Source organism: Hordeum vulgare, chromosome 4H (genome assembly GCF_904849725.1).
Source record: "Hordeum vulgare subsp. vulgare chromosome 4H, MorexV3_pseudomolecules_assembly, whole genome shotgun sequence".
In the NCBI taxonomy this organism is placed as follows: Eukaryota; Viridiplantae; Streptophyta; class Magnoliopsida; order Poales; family Poaceae; genus Hordeum; species Hordeum vulgare.
In genome coordinates, this window is record NC_058521.1 from 54,656,739 (window position 1) to 54,665,074 (window position 8,336).

The window sequence follows — 8,336 nt, forward strand, 5'->3', positions numbered from 1 at the left end:
AAATTCACATAACTACTTATAGCATGACTTATCCCATGTCCTTAGGAACAAAACTGACTACTCACAAAGCATAATAATATTCATGACTAGAGAGGTATCACGCTTAACTTATCAATTCTATCCAACCCCACCACCAGCTCACTTAACAGACAGTTGTTGATATATGTATCATATCAATCCTATTAGACATTGTTGATGTCTAGGACTTTGTTCATGTTATGAGTGTGATGAAATTTTTAAAAAATATTTCAAACTTCCCGGTCATATTACGTATCACATTTTGAAAAAAAAATCATTTTCCCCCTCTAGATCTTAAAAGCCCCGTATCTTTTATTCTGTTAGGTTTTTGGGGATTCTAAAAATCTTCAACAAAGTTCTCCCATTGAATTTGTATGTAACTTTTCGAGTAGATGATTTGTCATATAAAAAACTTTTCAATCCGAGTTCGTATGCAATAGTTATGCCCATTTTACGAAATTACAGAGAGATTTTGCAAATAAAGTTGAAATTCATATTTGTAAATTTTACCAACAACTAGACCACATATCACATGGGAAACTTATTTTCTTTTATTTTTTTGACATTTCCAACATTTTCTTTTATTTTTTTTAAACTGAAAAGGCGATCCAGGGGATGCATTTAGTAATGGCACACCTATACAAAGTGCGCCATTACTATGTGGCAGACTTGGTAAAACCTTGGTCAAAGTTAGTAATGGCGCACTTTGTATAGGTGCGCCATTACTATGTGGCAGACTTGGCAAAACCTTGGTCAAAGTTAGTAATGGCGCACTTTGTATAGGTGCGCCATTACTATGTCAACTTAGTAATGGCGCACCTATACAAAGTGCGCCATTACTAAGTTTGACCAAGGTTTGACCCAGTCATACACATAGTAATGGCGCACTTTCTGAAGGTGCGCCATTAATTACTATGTTAACTTAGTAATGGCGCACATATACAAAGTGCGCCACTTTCTATGTGTATGACTGGGTCAAACCTTGGTCAAACTTAGTAATGGCGCACTTTTCACATGGTGCGCCATTACTATTTTGGTTACTAATGGCGCACCTACACATGGTGCGCCATTACTATTTAGTAATGACGCACCACATGTATAGTGCGCCATCAGTAACCATATTGTCTATAGCTGTTTTTCTAGTAGTGCGAGTAATCCAACTAGCATCAACTACAAAGAGTAATTAGCACTACTAGCAACCTTACAAGTACCAATCGGAGTCGCGAGACGGAGATTGCTTACAAGTGATGAACTAGGGTTTGGAGATGAGATGGTGCTGATGAAGATGTTGATGGTGACGAGTCCCCTCCGATGAGAGGAGTGTTGGTGATGATGATGGCGACGATTTCCCCCTCCGGGAGGGAAGTTTCCCCCGCAGGACGATCCTGCCGGAGCTCTAGATTGGTTCTGCTCAAGTTCCGCCTCGTGGCAGCGGCGATTCCTCCTGAAAGCCTCCTCCTGATTTTTTCTAGAACGAAACCCTCCTTATAGCAAAAGAGGGGAGCGAGAGGGCCAATAGGGAGCCCACAAGCCCCCTAGGCACAACCATGGGGTAGGCCGCGCCCAGTAGGCTTGTGGCCTCTAGTACTTCTTCGGCCCAATATTTTTTATAAATTCTAAAATAATTCCTCGTTGATTTTCACGACTTTTGGAGTTGCGCAGAATAGGTATATCAAACTTGCTCCTATTTCAGGCCAGATATCCCGCTGCCGGCATTCTCCCTCTTCAGGTAAACCTTGCATAATTAAAGTGAAAAGACATAAGTATTGTACCGTGAAGTGTATTAATAGCCCATAAAGCGATAAATATCAACATAAAAGCATGATGCAAAATGGACGTATCAACCCCCACCGAAGCCCCTCGCTCCCCCAGATCGAGCCACACCGCCTCATTATCCCTCCCGTTCCACACCGAGCAGCCTCCTCCACCGAGCCCATCACCGACGCCCCCTTCGGCCACCTCCTTCGGGATGCGAAGCCCCTCCTCCTCCAACCGGATCCGGCCAGGCCAGCCCCGCACCACCGAAGCCACCCGCCGCGCCAGGACTACCCCGCACCCCCTCCCCATGAACTCCGGCTGCACCGGGCCTTCCCATCAACGCAGGTGAGCCCTCTCTTGGGCTCCTCCCTCCCCTCCACCTCTACTCCCCTTCCGGTCCCCCCACCACGCGCCACGCCACCGCTCGCCGCCTCACAACCACCGGCCACCGGCACAACCCTGCCCGCGACGGTGCGCCCTTGTTTGCCCCGCTCGTCCCTGGCCTTGGCCTCGTCCCGACCGGCCCAGGCCATCTCCTGTTAACCTGGCTGGATTTTTTGTTTTGGGGGACTTTTGCCCTTTCCTGAAACTGACAGAGGGGGCCCAGCCCCCCTCTAAACTACTGTAAAAATATATGAATTAGAAAAACAAGATTAAATATATATATATATATAATTTTTTTAAATAGTTATATTAATTATTTAATTAATTAGATAATTAAGGATTAATTAAACTAGTTAATTGATGTGTTAATTAGTTAATAATGTTTAAGATCAAATAGAAAAAATAATTAAAGCTGTGTTAATTAATTAACCTAAATAGTGTGACACGTGGGTCCCACCCCGCTAATTAACTTGATTAAATATTATTTAATCCTAATAATAATTGTGTCTATGACGTATGGGACCCACTCGTTAGTTTGACCAGTCAAACCCTATTGACTCCTGATGTCAGCATGACATCATGTTGATGTCATAATTGCATTTAATTGAATTAATTTAATCTGTTTTAATTTCTGAATATTGATTAAATCTTTAAAAAATAATATAAAATAATACTTAGCTCACATGAAAATATTTTGAACATGAAAGTTGATCAGCAGAACGAGACGAACCCGGATACACTATCCGTTCGTATGTCACGCGTCCCTAGCATAGCAAACGTGGAATTTTTCCACCGTTTTGGTCTCACTAGTAGTAGCCAGAGACCCGGGAAATATCATCTGATATTTTCCCGACCCGTCTATGACGGATAGCACTGCGTTAGCTCATGCCTAGACCTGCATATTGGCATGCCATGCTTAGTGTTTACATCGGTGTTATATTTATTGTTTCTCCCCCCCTCTTCTTACCGGTAGACCCCGAGACTCACGCTGCTGCTGGATACGACTACCCTCCTGACGACCAGCCCTTTGCGGTAGAGCAACAAGGCAAGCAAACCCCCTTGACCATTCCTACTTTAATCATGTTAGCAGTACCTGTTTGTGATGAACTACTACTTTTAGTACTGCTACTTTAAACTGCTTAGTATAGATGGAGCAGTCATCCCCTCTAACCCCTTAGTCCAGTTGCCAAGCCCCGATCCATGATCGACGAGCCAAGCCCCGACACAGCACTTACACCCCCTTAGTTGTCGACGTTGTAGAGTTACTATCGGGTACCGAGGGTGACACCTCGTGAAGTACTCATGATGATATCTCTGTAGTGCACCTAGTTCGTCGGGGTTATCGACGATGATTCCTCCTTCACCACTCCTAACAATGACTCTGTCGTGCAACCCCTCAAGTGTGAGACCCTCGAGGGAGATTCCTCTAAGTCCACCTTGACGGTTACATCGTTCGGGATCCAACGAGGGTGATGCCTCGTATCCCCCTGATGTTACAACCACACAGTTACTTGATCGTCTTACTGGGAGCATTGATGAGTAATGTTAGGCGGGTGGATTCCCGCGTGGATGTGTTGTTTAGTTAATTAAAATCTTAATGGATTTGGGTATTTGATCTGGGTTGGTCAGAAGACCTTATTTTGCACTAACCGTCTACGTGGGAGGAGATATGTGTTCTCGACGTCGTGGTATTAGCCGAACCTCTTCAGACATGATCAATGGAGCGGCGCGCACCCGAGTGATCCTGATATGCATTGCGCTTGTAACAAGGGGTGCTAGGACTGACATCGGCCGCCCTCGCATCATGCAGGAGTGCAAAGGGTGATGGGCCCATGACCTCTGCGTGCTTAGGATTTAGACCGGCGGGCTGGCCTCTCTGTTGAGTCTAGGTGGGGCTGCGACGTGTCGATATTCCGAGGCGGGGCATGACCCAGAAAAGTGTGTCTGGCCAGAGTGTTATCGAGCATGACAGGGAATATGTTGTGCACACCTGCAGGGAAGAACTTATCTATTTGAATAACCGTGTTCACGGTTACAGGACGACTTGGAGTTGTGCCCTGATCTTAGAAAACTACAATGGTTACTTAACTGGATTGTTTCTCCAGGATTGCTTCCTCGCAGGGGAGTCGAGGAAGAATCCCTGGGCGTGACCTCATATTAATATTGCTGCAACAATATGACTATTATTTGTGTTACCTGTTCTACTGTCGTATATTGCTGCAAGACCCCTGAAGATGCTAGTCTTCGATAGGACTAGGCCTTCTCTCTCTTTCTCGCATTGCTGTAGTGAGTCCACATTTAAACACCTTCCTTTGATACTGATGCATACTTAGCTTAGTTCTCATGTCAGTCTTGCGAGTACTATGGATGAGTACTCACCGTTTCTTTGCTCCCCCTTTGTCCCCTTGAATCGTTGCTGCGATCAGATGATGGAGCTGAGGAGATGGAGTATCCCGCCGATAATGACTGCTACCCCGACGTTGCCTACTACTACGTAGAGGCTGCTGAATACCAGGAGTAGTTAGGAGGCTCCCAGGCAGGAGGCATCGCCTCGTTCGATCGTTGTATCTTTTTGTGCTAGCCTGCTCTAAGGCACCCCATGTTTAATGTCTGTACTCAAATATTTGTTGCTTCTGCTGACTCCTGTGTTTATCGAGCTTCTGTTTTCTAGCCCTCGAGGCCCCTAGCTTGTAATATGAAGCTTGTATGTTTTATTTGTGTGTAGAGTTGTGTTGTGATATCTTCCCGTGAGTCCTTGAGCTTAGTCGTACGCATTTGCGTGTATGATTAGCGTACGATCAAATCGAGGGCGTCACAAAGGAGGAGGACACCTTCTCCTTCTTCTCCTCCTTCTCCTTCTTCTTCTCCTTCTTCTTCTCATTGTTCTTCTTTTCTTCTTCTCTTCTTATTTACTTCTTCTTCTTCTTCTTCTTCTTCCTTCTTTTCATTTTTCCTCTTTCTTATCCTCTTCTCCCCTTCTTCTTCTCCTCCTCCTGCTCCTCCTGCACTTCTCCTCTTCTCCTCCTCCTCTTCTTATTCTTCTCTTCTTCTTTTCTTCTTCTTTGGAGCTGAACTAGCTAATTATATCATTTTGGAGCTAACTTAGCTAATTATGTCATTTTGGAGGATAATTAGCTAAGTATGTCTTTGTTGGGGAAAATAAGCTAAGGAGAAGATGAAAGAGGAGAAGAGAAAAGAGAATCATAAGGAGAAGAAAAAGGAGAAGAAAAAGAAGAAGGAGGAGGAGGAGGAGGAAAAGAAGGAGAAGAAGGAGGAGGAGGAGGAGGAGAAGAAGAAGAAGAAGAAAATAAGAAGAGAAGAAGAAGGAGAAGAAGAAGGAGAATCTCCTCCTTCTCCTTCTTCTTGTCCTTCTTCTTCTTTTGTTCGTCTCTTCTTCTTCTTCTTCTTCTTCTTATTCCTTCTTTTCATCTTTCCTCTTTCTTCTCCTCTTCTCCTCTTCTTGGAGCTAAATTAGCTAAGTATGTCTTTTTGGAGCTAAGTTAGCTAATTATGTCATTTTGGAGCTAAACTAGTTAAGTATGCCTTCTTGGAGCTAAACTAGCTAATTATGTCATTTTGGAGCTAAATTAGCTAATTATGTCATTGTTGGGAAAAATAAGCTAAGGAGAAGTTGAAATAGTAGAAGAAAGAGGAGGAGAAGGAGGAGAAGAAGAAGAAGAATAAGGAGGAGGAGGAGGAGGAGAAGGAGAGGATATGACATTTAGGAGGAAAAGCCTATTATGTCATTTAGGAGGAAGATACGCTAAGTTATGAGCTAACAAAGGTTCTTGTGATGTTTTTTACCTATATGAGCTAGTTATGTCATTTTGGAGCTAAAGTAGCTAATTATGTCATTTTAGAGCTAAATTAGATAATTATGTCATTTTGGAGGATAATTAGCTAAGTATGTCTTTGTTGGGAAAATAAGCTAAGGAGAAGAAGAAAGAGGAGAAATTAGCTAATTACGACATTTTGGAGCTAAATTTGCTAATTACGTTATTTTGGAGCTAAATTAGCTAATTATGTCATAAATGAACTAGAGAAAACTTACCGTCGTGGTCATCTAGGAGAAGCACCAGGGTTGCTCGGGTGTAACGACTAAGATGCGGCCCCAAAAGAGAAAGAGGCGCATCTAAGCGTTTCACAAGCGAGATAATCATAGCAAATACATCAACAAAGATTGACAAATAGGGCATAGATTTGCCATCTCTCATAGTATAATATCAGGGTTATATCCACACAATTATGTAGACAAGATAGTCCCGCTACAGGATACATGAAACAAGGAAAAGACTATGATATCCCACATGCTGGCCCACGATCACGACCACAGCCTCAGTCCTCTGGATAGTTCACGTACAGACGGTCATTCTCGTCATCGTACTGCCACGCCAGCTGCGTGCCATCTGGATCTCCTGCGTCGGGCGTACCTGTACCTGTTGGGGTGTTGTAGTAAACTGTGAGCCACGGGGACTCAACAATCGGATGACCTTGGTAACGAATCTAGTCAAGTTATTGGGTGAGGAAGGTTTAGTGTATAGGTTGCAGCATCGTAAGCTTATATGGTGGCTAACTTACGAAGATCAGAGTTATTGATATGGTGGTCTACGCGAACGGTCGAAGTCTAGGTGATCACTAAGTGATCCTGAACACCTACTTATGTCAAACATAACCCCACCGTTTTCCCGATTGAAGAGAGGTCTTCGAAGGAGACAGTCACGGTTACACACACAGTTGGCAGTTTTATTAGAGTTAGTTCAAGTTATCTAGAACCGGATGTTAACAAATTATCCATGTTGCCACATAACCGCGGGCACGGCTTTCCGAAAGATTAAACCTTGCACGGGTGCTGCAACTAGTCCATCACAAACGTCCACGGGCCGCAAAGTAATCCTCTATCACGAATCTCGTGATCTCGTCAGATTCCTTAGAGGAAAACCTCAACTTTGAGGAGACCCAAAGTTTCACCGGGATTCCTATACACAAGATATATCGCTAAGGCAAGACAAATCTAGCAGGACCTCCCGTCGTGTCGACGACCCCGATAAGAGCCGCGTATCTCAGTCTCAGGACACGACGGATGGAACTAGCTACGAGAACCAACACTCATGAGGAGCACTGGCCCGGGTTATTGATTAAATCCTCGGGGTAGCTATTCCCTATGCAAATTATTATTAGGTGATTAGCAAATTAAAACCAATGTTGGGTCCTGCCGGACAAGCCTTAACACTACACGATTTATCAAGGGGTCCCCATAACAACCCCGAACGTGTTAGGAGCGTTCAGTTATGGAATCAAACACCGGTAGCCGAAACTAAGGCGGCAATAACGGAACAAATCACCCGGCAAAAGGCTAGGCCTTCCATCATTTACCAAGTATATAGGTGCATTAATTAAATAGAAGTTTAATCATAATGATATAAAAATTCTCATGTTATCACATGAGACAGCTGGCACCTACAACTAGCAAAGCTAATCATTAGGAGACGAGCAAGCCTACTTAGCCAAACAACATTAGCTAGGAGGGGAAGGTGTTTGGGTTTCATGGCAATATCAGGAGGCAATTATATCAAGTGGTAGGCAGCGAGCATTTATCGAAGGAAACGTGATTCTAAGCATAACAAAGCTAGATACGGTATCAAGGTCACGGTCATCTTGCCTATGATGTCTTCAGCTTGGAACTACTCTTGATCGTCCTGCACGTACTCCCCAGAATCCACGTACTCGCTCTCCGATCCCGGTGCTACCCAAGATAACAATAACAGCCAATGAACATCAACTCAACATGATGCAACAACCAACATTATGCATGAGATGAGAATGAGGCATGCATCACTATTCTAGTCACTTGCATATGCATGAGATGAGAAGATAAACTTCTGGAGAGAACTTCACACTAACGTACCTTGAGAAGCATGAAGATGGCATGAACAGGTGCATCACAAGAAAACGATGCAAAAGCATATAAAGAACGTTGAGAACGGAGCTACGGATCAACTGAAAAATACAAAACAAGATATGGAGTCCTACGGTTCAAACCACCACAAGCACACACCAATGGCACTCTTCTGGTGTTCCTAGGTTACCACATGATCAAACATACAAATATAAGTGGGGTGGTGCAAAGAAACACACCACACCATCAACAATGCTCACACAAGCTTCAAAACAACTAA